The sequence below is a fragment of the Zingiber officinale genome, chromosome 9B, assembly GCF_018446385.1.
Source record: "Zingiber officinale cultivar Zhangliang chromosome 9B, Zo_v1.1, whole genome shotgun sequence".
Lineage (NCBI taxonomy): Eukaryota > Viridiplantae > Streptophyta > Magnoliopsida > Zingiberales > Zingiberaceae > Zingiber > Zingiber officinale.
Window position 1 is genome coordinate 54,313,506 of NC_056003.1, and position 23,835 is coordinate 54,337,340.

Consider the following 23,835-nt stretch of genomic DNA (forward strand, 5'->3'; position numbering starts at 1 on the left):
TCGGAAGCTTCTAGTGGGTCTGGGCCATGTGGCCCTGACAGGTGTTGTACTCTCAACTGACACAGGGCACGACCGTGTGAGGGTCACACGGCCGTAACCCTTGGGAGAGGATTGAAGGAGCATGGCAATGTGAACCCACACGGCCGTGTCACTTCGGCCGAGAGAAGGAGAGGCACGACCGTGTGGAATCACACGACCGTGTATCATTGGCCGAGAGGAGGAGGTGCCCGGTCGTGTGATCCCACATGGCTGTGTCACCTCGGCCAAGAGGAAGAAGGGCACGACCGTGTGGAATTACACGGCCGTTTCACCTTTGGCCGAGAAGACGAAGAGCACGACCGTGTGCTTCCACACGGCCGTGTTGCCTTGGCTGAGAGGAGACATCGCATGGTCGTGCGAGCCCGCAGGTCGTGTGAGCCCACACGGTCATGCGAGCCCGCACGACCGTGCCACGGGTCGTGCGGAGGATCCCCCTTCGCTTCCGAAAAAGCTTGTTCCCCTCTATTTTCACTTTCACTTGCCATTCAAATTCTGCCAAGCCGTCAAATTCATTTTAAACCAATTAGCGCCAGTATCTTATATAAAATGGAGAGAAGAAAACAAACCAAAGTTCTACATGTTCCCCATAATAACAAATTCTCTGATCTCTTTCCATTGTTCCACCACACACACACCCCCAAGCACTGCTCCTGCTGCCTCCTACTCGAGCTTTCCTTTACCTTTATCTACAGTATAAGGAAATGCAAATGTATAAGTGGATGCTTAGCAAGTACCATCTACTCACAAAATGATGCATTAACAGAGGACAAGCTTTTTAAACTGCTAGAAGAAAAATGCAACATTGGAAACATGCTTTTGCCCGTAGTTCACACTAAAACTGTACTTCAAAAATATGTACATGCCATGTATTTTCAAACCAGTTTATCATGCAAACTGACAACTGAAAACCATGCTAGTAAAGAAATAAAAATAGGCATCTTGGCATACTATTAAGTTTATCACTGTTGCACTACATAACTCAATCTCAACTTAGGAAACTTCCACTATATAAACCATGAATTTTAAAAACTTTATAGTACATATTAGTGAAAATAATAATCACTTACTTGGGTCCGGCATTGTACCATTTTACGTGCATCCTTAATAAGATCCGAGGTAGCTAATCTCAAACCCATTAAGGCACTACTAGGCGGTCTAGGAGCCTAGGGGTGATCTAGGAGCCCACCCAAGGACCTTGTGTCCAGTACATGCCTTTCTAAAGTAAAATACTTCTTTTTAACTATTACTTTCTTGTACTTGCACTTGCTTGGCATTTAACCAAACACCTTATGTGCGCTTAATTGCCCCGTACTCATAGGGAAGCACTTTAGGCACTTGATTATACTTCTTAGTCTCAAAACATAATGGGAAGCAAACCAAGATGATCTAAGCATGCTCTTAACCCCCAAAAATAATAGGGCATCCTACATATCATAGCATCTATCTCCTTTAACATGCAACACGTTTAAAACATATCATAACATGTATTAACGAAGCTACTCATACTGCAGGTGAGAGGTACTTACTTCCTTCCGCTAAATCTTACGATTATAAAGTGCAAGGAAGACCCCAATATCCGCCCTCGTATGCCTTAATCTCAGAGTCACCCTTCTTTTGCATGCTATCTCCTTGGGAGAGACCCTCCCCTTAGATTTCCTCCTTGGAAAGCTTTAAAACTTGGAGCCCTAGGTTTCCTTGGCCAAAACTTAAAAGGAGGGAGAAGAGAATTCGGCTAGAGAGGAAAGAGGAGGCGGAAGATTAGGTTTTGATCTCATCCAACCCCTTTTATACTAAATGGAAGTTGGAGCATCTCTTCGCACATAGTCCACATATAAGGAATTGTTTCATATTGCTCATGTGATGCTTTACCACCACCTAATGGCTACTTAAACATATCTCAAGCAAGAGGTCTCGGGTTTAAATCCTAGCCCGGGCCATTTATGTATATATTTTTACTTCTTTTCTCTTTTTCTATTTCTTTTTGCGCTTTATAAAAATAAAGGAAATTCACGGGTGTTACAATTCCCCATACCTTATAAAAAGTTCATCCTCGAACTTAGAACAAGTGTGGATAGTTCTGTCTCATATCATCCTCACGTTCCCAAGTTGCCTCTTCATACTGTTGACCTTGCCACAACACTTTTACTAACGGTATCTCTTTGTTCCTCAGCTTTTTAACTTCTCAATATATTATTTGAATAGGTCGATTTTCATAACTGAGGTTCTCTTGAACTTATACCATCTGTGGCTCAATCACTTGATTCGCATCGGGAGCATGCTTCTTCAGCATTGAGACATGGAATACATTATGAATGGTTGGCATTTCCGGAGGTAGTTCTAGCTCGTCAGCTACCTTGCCAATCCTTCTAGTGATCCGATATGGCCCCACATAATGTGGGCTCAACTTCCCCTTCTTTCCAAACCTCATTACTCCTTTCATAGGAGCTACTTTGAGGAACACTAAATCCCCAACATCAAATTCTAGTGGCCTACGGCACACATCCGCATAGCTCTTCTATCGGCTTTGAGCAGTTTCTATCCTCTGGCTAATGTTCTGAATAGCTTTGGTGGTGTCCTAGATAAGATCTGTCTGGTGTCCCATTTCTTTCTTTCACCGCCTTCATACCAGCATATAGGAGATCTACATCTCCTCCCATATAGGGTGTCATTCCAATAGTAGCTTGATAGCTATTATTATATGCAAATTCTGCTAAGCATAAGTATCGACACCAGCTCCCTTTGAAATCTAAGGCACAAGCCCGTAGCATATCCTCCAGGACTTGATTTACTCATTCTGTTTGCCCATCTATTTGAAGATGAAATGTTGTGGTAAATCGTAGTTTAGTGCCAAGAGCTCTCTGAACACACTCCCAGAAGTGTGAAGTAAAACGACCATCTCTATCAGAAATTATGGTCTTGGGAACTCCATGCAATATGATAACCTCTTTAACATACATTTGCGCTAGCTATTCTATGGAGTAAGATGTTCTGATAGCTAGAAAATGGGCAGATTTGGTCAATCTGTCCACTATTACCGAGATAGCATCGTAACCATTCGTGGTTCTGGGTAGTCCTACTATGAAGTCCATAGATATATCCTCCCACTTCTACTCTGGAATCTGGATAGGCTACAGAATTCCGTCTGGCCTCTGATGTTCTGCTTTAACCCGTTGGTATGTTAGGCAGGTACTGACATATCTTGCAATATCTCTTTTCATTCCAGACCACCAGAAGCGTTCCTTTAAATCTTTATACATCTTGGTGGAACCAGGATGCATCGCATAGGGTGCTCCGTGGGCTTCCTCTAGAATCTTATTTCGTAGTTCTTCTTGATTAGGGACGCAGAGGCGCTCACCATAATATAGTATCCCACCGTCTGATATTCGAAACTCCCCATTTTCTCCTTCCTGTACTCCCTGCTTGATCTTCTGAATATTAGAATCTTCATCTTGCCCTTTCTGTATCTCGTCAAGCAGGGTTGACACTAATGTCAAAGTGGAGAGTTGCCCAGTAATGATTTCCAACCTAAAATCTTCTATTTCTTTCTGGAGGGGAGTGGCCATGGCGGCTAAGGACGATAGAGCGGCATAAGATTTCCTACTTAGTGCATCCGCCACTTTGTTCGCCTTCCCTGGATGGTAGAGGATTTCATAGTCATAGTCTTTGACCAGTTCAAGTCATCTCCGCTGTCTCATGTTCATGTCTTTTTGAGTGAAGAAATACTTCAGACTCTGGTGATCTGTGTAAATCTTGCACTGAGCTCCATATAAGTAATGCCTCCAAATCTTGAGAGAAAAGACTACCGCTGCTAACTCAAGGTCATGAGTAGGATAGTTCTTCTCATAATCCTTGAGTTGTCTCGAGGCATAAGTGATGACCTTGCCATTCTGCATCAGTACGACCCCGAGTCCCAATTTAGAAGCATCACTATAAATATCGAAGCCTTCATTATTCTCTGGGAGAGTTAGGATTGGGGTACTGGTCAGCCTCCTTTTTAGTTCAGTGAAACTCTTCTCACAATCCTATGTCCACTCAAATCTTCGATTCTCCCTAGTGAGTGTTGTCAGTGGTGAGGCAATCCTTGAGAAGTTCTCCACAAATTTCCTGTAGTAGCCTGCTAACCCAAGAAAACTCCTGATTTCACTGACATTCTTGGGTATATTCCAGTTACTCACAGCTTCTATTTTTGTCGGGTCTACCATAACCTCATCCTTGGAAATAATGTCACCTAGGAAGGACACTTGATTGAGCCAGAACTCGCACTTGGAAAATTTGGCGTACAGCTGGCTCTGCTGAAGGATCTATAATACTATCCTTAGATGTTTAGCATGTTCTTCCTGAGTTTTGGAGTATATAAGGATATCGTCTATGAAGACGATTACGAACTTGTCCAAATATGCTTTGAATACTCTATTCATCAGATCCATAAACGTAGTAGGAGCGTTTGTCACTCCAAAAGGCATAACTATAAATTCGTAGTGTCCATACCTCGTTCGGAATGTCGTCTTCGGCACATCATCTTCTTTCACTTTAACTTGATGATATCCGGACCGCAAATCTATCTTGGAAAAGACTGTTGCTCCCTTTAACTGATCAAACAGATCGTCAATTCTCGACAGGGGATACTTATTTTTGATGGTTACTTTGTTCAACGCTCGGTAGTCCACACACATTCGCATGGACCCGTCATTCTTCTTTACAAACAACACCGGAGCTCCCCATGGTGAGTGACTAGGGTGAATAAAACCCTTGTCAAGGAGCTCCTATAGTTTTCCCTGAAGTTCTTTCAATTCTGTCGGAGCCATGCGGTAGGGTGCCTTTGAGATTGGATGGGTACCAGGGATGAGTTCAATCTCAAATTCAATTTCCCTATCCAGAGCCAAGCCTGACAACTTGTCTGAAAACACTTCTGGGTAGTCACATACAACTCTAACTTCCTCTGGCTTTTGGTGTCTTTCTTGTTGGGTATTAACCACATAAGCTAGGAACCCGGCACATCCATCGACTAACATTTTCTGAGCTTTTATGGCCGATAAGAATTTCTGGGTTCTCTTCTTGGATTCTCCGATGAACTCAAACTTAGGCTCTACCTCAGGTTGGAATAGGACTCTTCGCTTACGGCACTCGATGGAAGCACCATACTTGCTCAGAAAGTCCATCCCAAAAATAACATCATAGTCAAACATGTTCAGCATTATCAGATCACTGTATAGTTCTCTGTCTGAAATTTTGACTGGCACAGCACGTAGCCAGTGCATAGATGTCATTATTTATCTTGAGGGTAGTGTCATTAAGAACTGTCCGCTAAGGACATCCGGGGACATACTTATACTTTCAGTGAATATTATGGAGACAAACAAATGGGTTACCTCAGTATCAAATAGCACAGTTGCATATAGATTAAAAATGTGTATCTGACCTGTGACAACAGTGGAGGTGTTTGCTACCTCCTCTTTGGTAAGGGAGAAGACTCGAGCATTAGTAGCACTTGATGGAGCCTCCAATCTGCCCTGGCTAATTTGGGGGCCTTCTAATGTGGCCTGCATCTGGTGTAACTGCGCCTGGTTACCTCCGTACTGAACAGGTTGCGCTAAAGGTAGGTTACTCTTGTTCAGGCAATACTTGGCTATATGCCCCTCTTGACCACATGTATAACAACCACTAGTGCCCTTGCGACAGATTCCAGGATGCATCCTTCCACACGTGGAACACGTGGCAAACTTAGGCTGCTTGCTTACGGATCCTCCCTTCTTATTACTCCACTGCTTTCTCTTGGAGCTCCCCTTCTAGGTTGAACCTTGGCCTTGAGTTTTCTGAGTGCTAGAACTCCCTTGACTTTTATTCTCAATCAGTACTGGCTTCTGCTGCTTGATGCTATTCAGGTAATGCTCCGTGATCAGGTGTAACGCCCGAAAATTCTCAAAATAATTATTAGAAATATCCTAGTATTTTTCTGGAATTTTAGGATATTTTTACAGAATTTTTAGAGTAGCAGAAGTAGCAAAAATAAATAGAATCGTAGAATAGCCTACGCGGGTATTGAACCCGAGACCTATTGGGTCCTATGACTTAAGGTAAACTCTAGTAACCAGGAGAACCCAGCAGGACCGTGCTGAAAGGAAAGGGAATCAATTATATTTATGTTTGAGTTGGGTGAATTAACCACTTAATATAAATAGGGGAGTTAAGTGGGAGATGATATTTTCTTAGACGATAATTCCTCTCTCTCAAAACCCTCGCACGTCGACCCCTTCTCCTCCCTCATCTCTCGGCGCCAACCACAAGCAAACCTAGGGTTTCATCCCTAGGGTCATAAGGGCTTCTTCCGGTGACATCTTGGATACGGGGACGCTCCCCTCCGCGAGAGGAACGCATAGACGCGAGAAGATCGTCGAAAGGATCATCTTCTCCGGAAAACTAGCGATTAGAATCGTAAGAAACTCCGAGCAGGAGGTAAGAAACCCCTCACCTGCAGTATAAGTAGCTTCCGTATGAATTTTATGCTTTAGTTTAGTAGTATGTAGATTTTCGGCACAAGGGATGCGAATTAGTGCATACCAAGCGTTCGATTAAATTATTAACACGATTAAAATGCGACTTAGGCATTTTAATAGCTTGGCTAAATTCGATAGAAGCATTTATTTAGTATATGCAGTTTTACTACAGCTTATATGGGACTACGGTCCAATGGGTGGGCTCCCACAGTCGCCTCTAGGTTCAGATAACCTAGAAATAGCAATATAAGAAGAACTCAGCTATAATCAGTATTTTATTTTAGCAGTGGCACTGTACTGGATTAGATATCCATTGGGTTGGACTCCCATAGTCGTCCCTAGGTTCAGACAACCTAGTAAACACTACTAAATTCGGGACTTGCAAACCCGGGTCTAGTTAGGGATGCGCGCATAGCACGTACAATTGTCGGGCCCGTCAGCAGCATGATTATGTATTTTCATCTATCTATGATAAGTAGTTTTCAAAACTCACAATTTAGTTGTGTATACAGTTTAATTTCAGTTCTAACTTAGTTTTAGTGTAGCTTAGTTCATGCTTTAGCTTAGCTCTTTCCTAATGATACATGTGATAGTTTTATAATCAGTTTTGATTCTATATTTTGTATGATAGTATGTCATGCCATGCTTTAACATGTTCAGCATAGATTTCAATAGCATGTTTTAAAAGGCATACATTGCATCGTATGCATGTTTTTGTGAGGTAGATGGTTTTTTACTAAGCGTAAAGCTTACAGGTACTTCTTTCCTTATACTGCAGATAAAGGTAAAGGAAAGGTGGATTAGCGGAGGCTGGAGGTTAATGCGATGAAGATGTGTGTGGAAAAAGGAACTTGGAATAACGATGTTTGGGAACCAGCCACTTAGAACATAGCATTTTCTTTAAGTCATTACTTCCCTGCACTTTAGTTGTTTAAGTGTTTTGAATTATGACAGTTATGCATAGATGGTTAGTTTTCATCATATTAGATAGCACTCCATGAGTAAGGTTATGCTTATTAGTTCTATTTTATGCTTATAGAGTTGCTGTATGTGATTTCAGCACGAACCAGTGCTGAAATCAGACTTCTGATACGAAATCAGAAACCCCGATCGATCAGCCGATCGATTGGAGGCTTCTCGATCGATCCGTTGATCGATTGGGCAGCTTAATCCGCGAACAGAAAGCGCCTGGATCGATCAGCCGATCGATCCAGCCGAGTTCCGTCGCGAACAGAAGGTTTGGGGATCGATCAACCGATCGATCTGAGCTGAACCGCGTATAGCGCGTCGTTGAATCGATCATTGGGTCGATTGGACATACTGGATCGATCAACCGATCGATCCAGACGCTAGTTTCCGCGTACAGTAGGGTCCTGAATCGATCACTGGATCGATTGACCAACCTGGATCGATCAGCCGATCGATCCAAATTAGTCTCCATGCACAGTAGCACGCTGGATCGATCCGTGGATCGATCAGAGGCCTAATACCAGCTGAAAACACTTTAGTTCAGCCCTAGATGACAGCAAAGACCTAGAACACCCCTTCTAGCATAGCCACAGCAATTCAAGGGGTAGTATAAACATTAAGTTCAGATAGTATAGCGATTAACAGAAGCATAATCATTAGTTCAGCAAAATTTTCATCAGATCAGCTTTCCGCACATGAATTAGTTAGCATATTGTGACGATCGGCCTCACAGTCTAGTTAGTAGGAGGTGGGTCGTTACATCAGGGCACTACTAATCAGCTCTTCTACAATATGCGGTCTATTTATTCCACCAACTACATTCAGAGCTATCTCTGGCCTCAACATCTTGAGCATTAGTCTCACCCTTTCTCGTTCCGTGCTGACCAGCTCGGGGCATAAGCGAGCTAGTCTATTAAATTTCTTCATGACTTCGTCCACCGATAAATTTCCTTGTCGAAATTTCGTGAACTCATCATAATGTTTATTTGTGACTCGCATATGGAAGAACTCTTCGAAGAACTCAGCCTCGAAGTCAGACCAAGTCATTTGATCCACTTTTCATTTTGCCTTGACCCATTCCCACCACATTCTTGCATCACCAGTAAAGCAGAAGGAAGTGCACTTAATCTTTTCTACCTCCGGCCAGTCTAGTAGCTCCATTATGCTCTCCAGGGTTTTGAACCATGCCTGAGCATCCCATGGTTCATTGGTGCCAGAGAAGTTCTCTGTTTCAGTTTCTGCCACTGGATGAGGTATGCTTATTGCCTCACTACCTTTGCTGGTGCTATAGGTGTAACTGATGGAACTTCAACGGTAGTAGGTGTCACCATATTGGCTTCCAGTGGGACTATAGGAGGAGCTTGCTAATTAGCAGTCAGGGTGGCATTGACCTACTACTGCTCCGCTAATTGTCTCTGCAGTTGAGCTACTACTTATAAAAGGTTGGGTTGGGGTGCAGACTCATTTCCCACCGGTTGGGGTTCATTAATTCTCGACTGTCTAGTTGGTCATCCTCTAGCCATTCTACATATCCATAGATCAACCAGTGAGATATTTCGTCAGCCTATCATCATTCTTATTTACTATTATTAGTACTTCCATGTATAAGCATACTACTTCCTATCATCAGCACTTGATAGCAATTTCATGTATAAGCGTGTTAAATCTGAACAAGCATTCTTAATGATCATAACAGAATTAGATGCATAAAAGTTATGAAAACGGTAATTTCTTACTTGGAGGCTGCAAGATCAATGCTTGAGGTGGTGACGGAAGGATGAAACTTGGCTCTAATACCAAACTGTAACGCTCGCCCTTACTCATACCCTTAAGCTACAGGACAAACGTTACTCTTTTCTCGTACATCTAAATTTTTAGCATTCTTACCTGTTATATGCTGCTTAGTCCATAGATCTATTCTACCCTATTACTACTGGTAGGACATGACTTGCAATCAAGTAGGCCCGAAGGGAGACTGAAGCTTCTAGTGGGTCTGGGTCGTGTGGCACTGACAGGTGTTGTACTCTCAACTGACACAGGGCACGACCGTGTGAGGGTCACACGGTCGTAACCCTTGGGAGAGGATGGAAGGGGCACGACCGTGTGAACCCACACGGCCGTGTCACTTCGGCTGAGAGAAGGAGAGGCACGACCATGTGGAATCACACGGCCGTGTAACATTGGCCAAGAGGAGGAGGTGCCCGCCCGTGTGATTCCACACGGCCGTGTCACCTCGGCCGAGAGGAAGAAGGGCACGGCCGTGTGGAATCACACGACCGTGTCACCTTTGGCCGAGAAGAGGAAGGACATGGTCGTGTGCTTCCACATGGCTGTGTTTCCTTGGCCGAGAGGAGACAGCGTACGGCCATGCGAGCCCGCACGGTCGTGCCATGGGTCATGCGGAGGATTCCCCTTCGCTTCCGAAAAAGCTTATTCCCCTCTATTTTCACTTTCACTTGCAATTCAAATTCTGCCAAGCTGTCAAATTTATTCTAAACCAATTAGTGCCAATATCTTATATAGAATGGAGAGAAGAAAACAAATTAAAGTTCTACACGTTCCCCATAATAACAAATTCTCTTATCTCTTTCCATTGTTCTGCCACACACACACCCCCAAGCACTGCTCCTGCTGCCTCCTCCTACTCGAGCTTTCGTTTGCCTTTATCTGCAGTATAAGGAAATGCAAATCTATAAGCGGATGCTTAGTGAGTACCATCTACTCACAAAATGATGCATTAACAGAGGGCATGATTTTTAAACTGCTAAAAGAAAAATGCAACATTGTAAACATGCTTTTGCCCGTAGTTCACACTAAAATCGTACTTCGAAAATATGTACATGCCATGTATTTTCAAACCAGTTTATCATGCAAATCGACAACTGAAAACCATGCTAGTAACAAAATAAAAACAGGCATCTTGGAATACTATTAAGTTTATCACTGTTGCACTACATAACTCAATTCTCAACTTAGGAAACTTCCACTAGATAAACCATGAAGTTTAAAAACTTTATAGTATATATTAGTGAAAATAATAATCACTTACTTGGGCCCGGCATTGTACCATTTTACACGCATCCTTAATAAGATCTGAGGTAGCTAATCCCGAACCCATTAAGGCACTACTAGGTGGTCTAGGAACCTAGGGGTGATCTAGGAGCCCACCCAAGGACCTTGTGTCCAGTACATGGCTTTCTAAATTAAAATACTTCTCTTTAACTATTAATTTCTTGTACTTTCACTTGCTTGGCATTTAACCAAACACCTTATGTGCACTTAATTGTCCCGTACTCATAGGGAAGCACTTTAGGCACTTGATTATACTTCTTAGTCCCAAAACTTAATGGGAAGCAAACCAAGATGATCTAAGCATGCTCTTAATCCCCAAAAGTAATAGGACATCCTACATATCATAGCATCTATCTCCTTTAACATGCAACACATTTAAAACATATCATAACATGTATTAACGAAGCTACTCATACTGTAGGTGAGAGGTACTTACTTCCTTCCGCTAAATCTTACGATTATAAAGTGCAAGGAAGACCCCAATATTCTCCCTCGTATGCCTTAATCTCAGAGTCACCCTTCTTTTGCGTGCTATCTCCTTGGGAGAGAACCTCCCCTTAGATTACCTCCTTGGAAAGCTTTAAAACTTGGAGCCCTAGATTTCCTTGGCCAAAACTTGAAAGGAGGGAAAAGAGAATTCGGCTAGAGAGGAAAGAGGAGGCGGAAGATTAGGTTTTGATCTCATCCAACCCCTTTTATACTAAGTGGAAGTTGGAGCATCTCTTCACACATAGTCCACATATAAGGAATTGTTTCATATTGCTCATGTGATGCTTTACCACCACCTAATGGCTACTTAAACAAATCTCAAGCAAGAGGTGTCGGGTTTAAATCCTAGCTCAGGCTATTTATGCATATATTTTTACTTCTTTTCTCTTCTATTTCTTTTTGTGCTTTGTAAAAATAAAGAAAATTCACAGGTGTTACATTACTCTCCTCCAGTGACTTACCTCACTTACCATTTGCATTCACTTGACTTACCTTTTGACCCACTAAGTCTTCCCACCAGTTGTTAGGTCTGCAGATCCAACTGGTCTTCGGCCAACTATTAGGTCCTGCAGACCCAGCTAGACTTCCTGTCAGATATCAAGTCACTCCTTGACCTATCTAGACTTCATGCAAGTTATTAGATCCTCATACCTAAATGAGATTCATCCTGGTGTCAAATCCTCTAGACCCGTCAATTCTTACACACTTGGTAAAGAAGTTAGACAAACATATCACCTAATTTTAATCTATTTGTTATTCATCGAAACCTAAATTTGATCATTGGTGCTTACTACACCAACAACTAACACCTTCATCTTACTTGATATTCACCTCCTTGAGGTGACTAATCCAAAGGTTCGATCCTCACTCTCACATATACACTATGAAAACCTCCTTTCCAGAGGTGAAAAAGCCTTAAACAAGCTCTATCATGAGAATTAAAAAAGAGCACATGAGGATACATGAAGAACAAGAAAGTAAATACAAATATAATGAACACCTTGCTCTTAATCTCTTATTTCTCGAAATACCTCTTGTTGACTCAGAAATGCAACAACACTTCACTCCAGAATCACTAATAACCAGGTTGAACAACTATTGCTTCAAATCTCCATGAAACCCCTTTTCTAGGGTTCCTTTGATACCTCCTAATCGATTAGGCTTACCCCTAATCGATTGTCACATTAGATGACTATTCAAAAACCTACAGAACGACTCTTTTTCGAACCCCTAATAGATTAGTGAGTCATACCAGTCGATTAGGAAGCGTCTAATCAATTTCCCCAATCAATTCAAAGGCTTTCTGTGCGATCATAAAAAGGCATTCAATAAATTGGTTTTGTCTTAATTGATTGTTTAATCGATTCCAACACCTTCTATGTTGTTGCAAAATATCTCCCAATCAATTACCCTAATCAATTGGGACATGATGAATCGATTAGCCAAATTGATTTAGCACCTTTCTTTGCTCCATGAAAATATCCCCAAATCGATTAAACAATCATCCTAATTGATTAGAATAGTTCGCAATTAATTATGAAATCTTTCAAATCGATTTAGCACCTTCTGTTCGTGAGACACTCTCTCAATCGATTACCCTAATCGATTTCTTTAGGGCAATTGATTATGTTAATCGATTATCCAACCCTAACTCTCTTAATTTAAGTTTAGGGTTCCTTTGCCCAACCCTCAAATCATTTGTGACTCATTTGGACTTCCTGTTGTCTAGCATCCGATAAACCTTGACCTGCCAAGGCTTTTGCACCAAGTGTCCTGTTAACCCTTGACCCCTTTAGACTTTTAATATTGTGCCAACTTTTAGTTAGACTTTTGATCACTAAATATTTGGTCAACCTTTGACCCACTTGAACTTTTCCCTTGTATAGCCCTGCTAGGACTTCCATTGCCTAGTTCCCAAATATATCTTCACTATCTAACCATGCTAGGACTTCCATTACCTAGTTCCCAACTAGGTTTTCACTGTCTAGCCTCGCTAGGACTTCCATTGTCTAGTTCCTAACTAGATCTTCACTGTCTAGCCTGCTAAGACTTACACTACCTAGCTTCACTCACTAGGGTTTTTCATTACCTAACAGGACTTCCACTGCCTAGTTTCACTCACTAGGGTTTTTTCATTGCCTATCATCTAGCTAGGACTTCCACTACCTAGCTTTACTCACTAGGACTTTTCCATCATCTAACCTATAGTTAGGACTTCCACTGCCTAGCTTTATTCACTAAGGATTTTCCATTATTTAACCTCTAATTAGGACTCACCAGATAAGTATCTGGTCCTCCCTTCACCTACTTGACTTCTCTCTCACATATTTTCAAATATCAAAATTCAAGCTCAAGTCAACTATGTAGGATTGGAAAGACACTAGGCGGCGGTGCTGGAGGGGGCGTTGAATAGCGTTTGTCAAAAAATCACGACTAAAAATAGGTACGTAGCAAAAGAATAAAAGACAATGCTAACAAATCCAATTTTTACTTGGTTCGGAGCCTTCGACGACTCCTACTCCAAGGCCCGCACTCATCGAGTACTTTCGTTGGACAATCCACTAATAACTCAAACAATTACAAAAGTTAAGTATAAGAATTAACAAATAATGTTACTGACAACAGAGAAAGTAAGAAAATCTTGATCGCCGGTTATCGGAGGAGTGTCACAGCGTCGCAGGAGCTTTTCAAAGCACCAAGCAAGAGTGAAAGTCATAGCAGTTGTTCACTTGAAGCTCCTGGTCAAAGGCCTTTATATAGGCCCATTCCGGGTGCCTGGAATCCCTTGGAGCACCTGGACCACGTGGCTCGGCCAGTCGACTCACTCCACATCAACTTCTTGATGAGATTTCGGGTCTAGGCGCCTGGACTGACTCCAAGCACCCAGACCGCTCTGGTGCCCACAACATTCATCTGGGAGAGACTAATCTGGGCGCCCGGACTAGTTCCGAGCGCTCGGAGTCCGGGCACCTGGATCCCTTTCGGGTCCTCAAACTCCCCTTTTCTTCAGTAGTTTCTTCCCTGCAAAAAAGGTTAGTCCAGACAATAAAAAATATTTATCCTATAATACAAAGTTAGCACAACACAATAAGGTAGTAGTAATTAGATTCTATCTCCCCGAGACCAGGATCTAGTTAGGGTCTCAGCTTAGGTTTCCTAAATGAGCCTAAGCTGGACTGACACCTACAGTTCCCTTAATGGGGAACGCGCCCTCACTGGATCTCTCATCTAATTTCTTACCTCCAATTTCCAACTGCAGTCACTTAACTTGCCTTTGACCCACCAGGTCTTCCCGCAAGTTGTCAAGTCCACAGCTCCAACTGGACTTCAACCGGTTATTAGGTCCCGCGGACCCAACTTGACTTCCTGCCAGATGTCGGGTCCTGCATACCTATCTGGACTTCGCACCAATTATCAGGTCTCACGGACCTAGCTAGATTTTAGCCTGGTGTCAGGTCCTTTAGACCAGTCAACTCCTGCATACTTGGTAGAAAGGTTAGACAAACATCACATCTAACTTTAACCTATTTGTCATATATCAAAACCAGATTATTAGTACAACCTGCACCAACAATCTCTCACTTTTTTATGTAATGACAACCTGGGTTAATGATAGAAAAACAATTGTAATTAAGCAAACATTAAAATTTTGAATAAAGGTGAGTAAGTATGATTTGATTTTTTCTAACCTATCCCACTATCTTCCCCCTTTGGCATACATCAAAAAAAAAAGTAATACATGAAGCATAAATAATAAAGGTTTAGCAAAAAGTACTTTGCAAGTTTTCAAATAATTATGCCAAAACATCAAAAAATATTTTTGAAAATATTTTTTTTTAAAAAACCAACAACTTTAAAAAATTGCCAGTAATGTTTTCAAAAACTTGAGAAAGGTAAAAACTAAATGTTTCAAAAATAATTTATACAATAGTATTCAAATGACAATATATACTAATTTTGCAAAAAAAAAATATTGAGAAATAAATTACCAAGAAAAATATTTTGAAATGTTTAACTTTTACAAAAAAAAACATTTTGCAAGGATAATTTTTATGAGAATTTTGCAAGTAATTTTTTAAACATTTCAAAAGTAATTTTTAAACAGAATAACTTTTCAAAATATTTTAAAGATATTTTTCAAAATAGTTTCCAAAGTGTTTTTGTAGAATATTTTCAAGGAAACTTTTAAAAAAGTTTTTAAAGTAATTTTCAAATGAATTTTGAAATATGGTTTTGAAAACAAACTTTTTAGATGATGCAAGTATTTTTAAAATATTTTTCAAGGCAATTTTTTAACTATATTCTTTGAAAACTTTAAACAAAATATAGTAAACCAAGATTTAAGGAAGTTTTAAGATATTATTAAAAAGATAGCGCAAAAACTTTTTGGAAAGATGATACGTTTAAAAAATAGTTTTCAAATGCCCTCCCCCTTAAGTTAACATTTCCTTTAATTTAACACTCCCCCTTAATTCATACTAGGGTTTGTGTATGTTAAATTTCAATGCCTTAGCCTATCACCTTCTGTAAAGACCACCCTTCTTATTACTACTACTACACTATAAGAATGACCGTTACTTAACTACTAACTCTACTTAACTGGTGTGATAGAAACCACGAGGAATCCCTACCGAAAAATTTCGACAGAGTCTCCCCTGTACCGGTGACCATGAACATCAATACATTCACAGTATACACAGCCACAGGCGGCTGGAATTATATCAAACACCCACGCAGTTTAATAAGTGACAAAAACTAATCACAACCACGCAGTAATAAGACACAACAACTTAAAAAACAACTAATCTAGCAATGGTAAATGAATTAAGCTCCAACAGTGGAAACAACCAAACAAACAATGCGGAATAGACTCAATAGCAACATCAGAAAAATAGAAACAACTCTTTATCAATCTCTATTGACATAAAACATAAAGTGTGACTCAATTCCCCTGATCTCTCCCACAGTCCACGCATCACACACCATCCGCACCACCTTGTCGCCTTCCTTGCTAAATCTTTTCCTTTCCTTTATCTGCAGTAAGAGGAAATGCAGTCTATAAGCAAAATTTACTTAGTAAGCGCTATCTAACTCACAAAAACACGAATGTGCATGTATACAGAAAGATCTAGGAACTATATGCTCTAAAAGAAAGTAAAGCATAAACATATCTGCTCATGTCAAACTAATAGCAAAGAAAAGATAAGGAATCTACTCATGTAATTCTAATAGCTAATCATGCTAAATATCAAATCAGGAAACAAACAAAACTAATACTGCATGCTAGAATTCAAAAGAACTAAACTTACTGATTCTAAGCATATGTGAAACTTGTTTCATTTGTTCCAAATCTTATACTTTATTACTTTAAAACAATAATAAAGTTCTTCTTGGTTAAAAACTTATACTTTAATACTACTTAAAAATAATAATCAACTTCTTTCTTGGGCCCAGGCTTAGTACCAATGCGCGCTCCCTAATAGAGACTGCGGTAGCTAGTCATCAGTCCTATGAGGGTAAAGACCTTGGTCTTACCAGGGCCAAGACCATGGAATTGGTCATCTGGATTTGTTTAACGACAACCTTGGAAGTCGGGTACTAGCCTTTCTATAAAATAAAATACTTATTATCATTTATTACTTCTTCTTTAAATGTCTTGACATTTAACAAGCACCTTGTGTGCCAAAATTCCTAAAGTCTTGACTTTGGGAATCTACTTAAGGTCTTGACCTTTTTCTTTCTTTTCTTTATCTTTCTTATACTTGTTCAAGTAAAATACTAGCCTATTCCAACATGCTACAACAGATTTAAAACCAAGGAATACAAATCTGAAATCTTTAGGCATGCTACAGCAGAAATAAATCAAAGAAGAAAAATCTGCATTCTTAAAAAAAATTGCATACACTTAGGGAGTAGTTGTTCATGCTTGTTAAAGTAACGAAGTAACTAAAACTGCAATGCTAATAACAGGGTTGATCATGTTTGTTAAAATAGCAAAGAAAAATAATACTATGCACTTAGATTAAAGGTTGTTCGTGCCCTCTAAATAGCACAAAAAGGTTTAAACAGAAAATGCTAAAAATAGGGTTGTTCGTGCCCATTAATGGCACAAAAAGATCTAAACTTGTATGCTAAATATAAGGGTTGTTCCAACTAATTAAGAAAGCATACGAAACTAAATCTGAAACTGAAAACTTATACTTAGATACAAGGTTAACAAAAGGAAAACTAAAGAGAACTAAATCTGCAATTCAAATGAAACTAGATATTTGATGCAAGAATCTGAAATGCTTAACACCTACTGTACATGTCCAATTAATTGCAACCTAACTCAAAACTGAATTACTATCTACCAGGTCTGAAGAAAATCCAAATCACATGCTTAAACTATCCCATTTACTTCCTTCCTTTGTGATTCACGGTAGCAAACTCAAACACAACAGTTCTGTGGTTCACGGTAGCAAACTCAAACACAACAGGATAGTGATTCACAGTAACAAACTCAAACACAACAGTACTGTGATTCACGGTAGCAAACCCATCCAACAATATTCACAGAAAATTCGAAACAACAGAATAAGCAAAATCCAAAATTCAATCCAATCAAAATCCCCTTCCATCTTCCTTAACAACTCACGGCAGCATGCCCTAAGCCAAGAATCTGCACGAAAAAACTAGAAAACAAGGAAAAATGCAATCCGAAACCACTCCTACCGCAGGTGAGAAGCTACTTACATCGCTGTTCTTGGACTACAACCGAAGAAAGCAGCTAGGGCTTCGGGGAGATGAAGACTTCGGCTTCTCTTTCGTGCTCACGCGTTCTCTTCGACGAGAGGAGCTTGGATCTGCAAGGTTCGCCGGAAGAAGGCCTTCGCCAGCCGCCGGAGATGAAGCTAGGGCTTCGTATTTCTTCGCTCGGGCAGAATCGGCGCCGTCACACGCGAGAAGCAGAGGAGAAGAGGTTTAATCGAGAGATTAGGGCACGGGAAAAACTTAAGTCCTCTCTTAATAACTTGGTATTTGATTATCTAATTACTGCTTAAGTATTATTCATCCCTTATCTGTTCAGTAATGACTGCTTGCCCACTTGGTCAGCTGGCTTTTAACCGAGTCAAAGGTCTGGGCTTCGATTCCTCAGCCGCGCACTTTTATTTCAATCTATTTTAAACATTCCTAACCACTGTTTATATATATTTCATTCCATATATTTTCACAAAAAGGGTCGCCGACCAGTTGGCTTGCTGGTTTTGGTTAAGGTTCAGTTCAGGTCCGAGGTCCACGGTTCGAATCTTGGCTTTGACAATTTTTTGTCAAAACTTCTTTCGTTTAGTAAAAATACCAAACGACCTCCAAAAATTACATAAAAATACTCTAAAAATTCCTAAAAATCTCTAGAATATTTTAAAAGCATTTCCAAATATTTTTAAGGACATTTAGAAATCGAAATAGGGAAAATTGGGTTGTTACAATCTCCCATACCTTATAAAAAGTTCGTTCTCGAACTTAGAATAGTTCTGGATATTTCTGTCTCATACTGTCCTCACGCTCCCAAGTGACTTCCTCGTGCCTCTGGTTCTGCCAGATGACCTTCACTAGTGGCACTTCTTTGTTTCTTAGTCTCTTGACTACTCTGTCCACTATCTGTGTAGGTCTGCTCTAAGATCCTCTTGGATCTGCACTGTCTGAGGCTGAATCACTTGACTAGGGTCGTGAATACACTTCTTTAGCATGGAGACATGAAATACATTATGTATTGCTGACATGTCTTGTGGTAAGTCCAACCTGTAAGGTACTTTCCCAATCCTCTCTGTAATCAGGTAAGGTCCTACATAGCGAGGACTTAATTTGCCCTTCTTGCCAAATCTCATCACTCCCTTCATAGGAGCAACCTTGAGAAATACTGAATCCCCTACTTGGAATTTAAGTGGCCTTCGGCGTGTGTCAGCATAACTCTTCTGTCTACTCTGGGCAGTCTCAATTCTCTGTCTGATCTTCTGGATAGCCTGAGTAGTCTCATCTATCAGCTCTGTCTGAATGCCCAGTTCCACTTCCATCTCTCTTCTTTCACCTGCTTCTTGCCAGCAAATGGGTGATCTGCACTTCCTGCCATACAACGCTTCATAAGGTGCCATCTTGATGGTGTCTTGATAGCTATTGTTGTAGGAAAACTCAGCTAAGCATAGATACTTGCACCAACTCCCCTTGAAATCTAGTGCACAAGCTCTGAGCATATCTTCTAGAATCAGATTTACTCGCTCTGTCTGTCCATCAGTCTGAGGATGGAAGGCTGTGCTGAACTTGAGTTTGGTGCCTAGTGCATTCTGAACACACCCCAAAAGTGAGAGGTGAAACGTCCATCTCTATCTGAAACAATAGATTTAGGAACTCCGTGAAGTCTGATCACCTCCTTAACATATAACTGTGCCAACTGCTCTATAGAGTGGGACACCTTGATGGCTAGAAAATGAGCAGACTTGGTCAATCGGTCTACTATTACCCATATCGCATCATATCCATTTGTAGTTCTTGGAAGACCTGTTATGAAGTCCATGGATATGTCTTCCCACTTCCACTCTGGTATAGGAAGAGGCTGTAAAACTCCTCCTGGTCTCTGGTGTTCTGCTTTGACCCTCTGACATGTCAGACAGGTACTGACATAGTTAGCTACGTCTCTTTTGAGTCCAAACCACCAGAACCTCTGTTTCACGTCTTGGTACATCTTGGTGGAACCAGGATGCATGGAGTAGGGTGTACTATGAGCTTCCTCTAAAATTTTCTTTCTCAGCTCTTCATCATTGGGGACACAAAGGCAGCTTCCCTAATAAAGAATTCCACTGCCTGATACCCGAAACTCCGAATTTTCTTCTTTCTGTATCCCTTGCTTAATCTTCTGGATATCTGGATCTTCACTTTGCTTTCTCTGTATATCCTCAAGCAAGGTAGACTCTAAGGTCAATGTAGAGAGTTGCCCATAAATAATTTCCATTCCAAAATCTGACAACTCCTTCTGCAGTGGTAGGGCTAATGATGACAAAGACATCAAGGATGCACTGGATATTCTGCTTAGTGCATCTGCCACTTTGTTAGCTTTGCCTGGGTGGTAGAGGATTTCATAGTCATAATCTTTGACAAACTCTAGCCACCTACGCTGTCTCATGTTTAAGTCCTTCTGAGTGAAGAAGTACTTAAGACTCTGATGGTCTGTGAAGATTCTGCACTGAACTCCAAACAAGTGGTGTCGCCAGAGTTTCAGTGCAAAGACCACAGCTGCCAGCTCAAGATCATGAGTGGGGTAGTTCTTCTCGTAGTCTTTGAATTGCCTGGAAGCATAAGCTATCATTTTTCCTTCCTGCATGAGTACAGCTCCTAAGCCCATCTTGGAAGCATTACTGTAGATGTCAAAACTCCTGTCAATTTCTGGAACTGTCAGGATAGGAGCACTGGTCAATCTCTTCTTGAGCTCTTGGAAACTCTGCTCACATTTATCTGACCATTCAAACTTCTTGTTCTTCCTGGTGAGGGCTGTCAGTGGAGAGGCTATCCTGGAAAAGTCCTCCACAAATTTTCTATAGTATCCGGCTAAACCAAGGAAGCTTCTGATCTCCCTGGCGTTCTTGGGTCTACTCCAGTTGTTGACTGCTTCTATTTTGCCTGGATCCACTTGAATACCTTCTTTAGAAATTATATGACCTAGAAATGCCACCTGATCTAACCAGAATTCGCACTTTGAGAATTTAGCATACAACTGCTTTTGCTGAAGGGTCTGCAATACTATCCTCAAGTGCGTGTCATGCTCCTCTGAGGTTCTGGAATAGATTAGAATGTCGTCGATGAATACAATGACAAATTTGTCAAGGTATTCTCTGAACACTCTATTCATTAAGTCCATGAAGACCGTCGGTGCATTAGTCACACCAAAAGGCATGACTACAAACTCGTAGTGTCCGTATCTGGTCCTGAAATCCGTTCTGGGTATATCACTTTCCTTCACTTTCGACTGATGGTACCCAGAGCGTAGGTCTATCTTGGAGAACACTGTTGCCCCTCTCAACTGATCAAATAAGTCATCGATTCTGGGCAGTGGATACTTATTCTTGATGATCACTTGATTCAGAGCCCTATAATCTATGCACATCCGCATAGATCCGTCCTTTTTCTTGACAAACAACACAGGAGCTCCCCATGGTGAATGACTAGGGCGGATGAAGCCTTTGTCAAGCAGCTCCTGAAGTTGTTCTTGTAACTCTTTCAGCTCAGCTGGAGACATGCGGTATGGAGCTTTTGAAATTGGACCGGTACCAGGAACCAGTTCAATCTCAAACTCCACTTCTCTGTTGGGAGGTAGTCCAAGTAGCTCTTCTGGGAATACCTCTGGATACTCACAGACTACCCGAACTTCCTCCTGCTTGGGTCCTTCTTGTTCTTTTGTACTCACAAAGAATGCAAGAAAACCAGCACACCCTTTAGCTAACATCTGGTGAGCTGTCAGAGAAGAGAGAAGCTTCTGGGTCCTCCTCCTTGGCACTCCTGTGAATTCAAAGGTTGGTTCACCTTCTGGACTAAAGATCACTTTCCTTCTGCGGTAGTCCACTGAAGCACTGTACTTGCTGAGGAAATCCATACCCAAAATGATATCGAAATCCTGCATTGCGAGGACTACCAGATCTACACATAGCTCACAGTCTGAAATTCTGACTGGTATAGCCCGAAGCCACTGGTTGGATTCCATGACTTCCCCAGAAGGTAGGGTCGTCAGGAACTTGGAGTTCATGCTTTCTGTAGGTACCTGTAATTCTTTGGCAAAGGGTACTGATACAAAAGAATGGGTCGCCCCAGTATCAAATAGTGCAGTAGCTAAATGCTGAAAAATAACTACTTGACCTGTTACGACCGTGGAGGCACTAGCAACTTCCTCTTTTGTGAGGGAGAATACTCTGGCACTGGCTGGAACTGGTGGGGCTTCCAACCTTCCTTGACTGAGCTGAGGTCCTTCAAGAGTTGCAGGCATATAATGTAGCTGAGGTTTGCCTCCATATTGTATTGGCTGTGGCTGAAGTGCTTTGAACTTGTTAGGGCATTCTTTAGCCATATGTCCTTCCTGCCCACATGAATAGCATCCAGTCTTACCCAAAAGACAGGCTCATAGATGTGTTCTCCCACATTTAGGACAGAGAGGGAACTTGGTCTGCTTATTTGCTGGTCCTCCTTTCTGGTTACCTCCTGAATTCCACTGCTTTCTTTTGTTACCCTTGCCTTTCCAGTTCTACTTATTTGCCTGAGGTTTCTGACTCCCAGCTATCTTGTCTTTGATCTTGACTGGCTTATGCTACGCTCGTTGTGCCCTGATGCTGTCCAGATAGTGCTCAGCAACTAATGTTCTGCTGACCAGCTCTTCGCCAGTCTGAGGCTGGTGAGCTCCACTACTCACATTAAGTGCTATCACTGGTCTCAGCATCGTGAGCATCAGTCTGACTCATTCCTTCTCCGTGCTTACTAGCTCTGAGCAGAGACGAGCTAGCCTATTGAATTTCTTTACTACTTCTTCCACTGACAGGTCACCTTGTATGAATTCTATGAACTCCTCATAATGCTTATTGGTGATCCGCTGGCGGAAGAATTATTCATAAAACTCTGCTTCAAAGTTAACCCAGATCATCTGATTGATTGCTCTCTTGCTTTTAGCTCTCTGCCACCACATACGAGCATCTCCAGATAGGCAGAATGAGGCACACTTGACCTTCTCGACTTTTGGCCAGTTAAGAAGCTCCATGGTGCTCTCCAGTGTCTTGAACCAAGCCTGAGCATCCCAGGGCTCAGTCGTGCCTGAGAAACTCTCTAGCTTCAGCTTCATCCACTGTATTAGGTATGCTTCTTGTCTTCTAGGTGCTGTGGCGACTTCCAAGGCGGCTGGTGGAACCTCAGTCACCACTGGAGTCTCCACATTGATTGTTGGAGGAGTGGAAGAGACTGGCTGCTGATTCGCCATCAGATTGACGATCACTTGTTGTTACTCTGCTACTTGTCTCTGGAGTTGAGCAACAACTTCAGAAAAATTTGGTTCATCTGTTCTGGGCTCTTCGTTCTCCTGTGCTCGATCTTCAGTACGAGCGGTACGGGGGCGTCCTCTTCTTGACATCTAATTATGCAAATAAAAAGACTTGGTATCTTCTCTATCCTTTCTAAACATACTTATGTATATGAATAAAAGAGAAACAAAACTTCTATCTTACTAAAGCGCATATAAGCAAATACTCTCTAGTACAAATAATAAAGAAAGCATAAAAGGAAAAACTTAAATACTTTCTTACTTGAAGACGGCAAGGCTGATGCTGATGTGTGATGCTGGAGAATGGGGACTGCTCTGATACCAACTGTAAAGACCACCCTTCTTACTACTACTACTACACTATAAGAATGACCGTTACTTAACTACTAACTCTACTTAACCGGTGTGATCGAAACCACGAGGAATCCCTACCGAAAAATTTCGACAGAGTCTCCCCTGTACTGGTGACCATGAACATCAATACATTCACAGTATACACAGCCACAGGCGGCTAGAATTATATCAAACACCCACGCAATTTAATAAGTCACAAAAACTAATCACAACCACGCAGTAATAAGATGCAACAACTTTAAAAAAAACTAATCTAGCAATGGTAAATGAATTAAGCTCCAACAGTGGAAACAACCAAACAAACAATGCGGAATAGACTCAATAGCAACATCAGAAAAATAGAAACAACTCTTTATCAATCTCTATTGACAT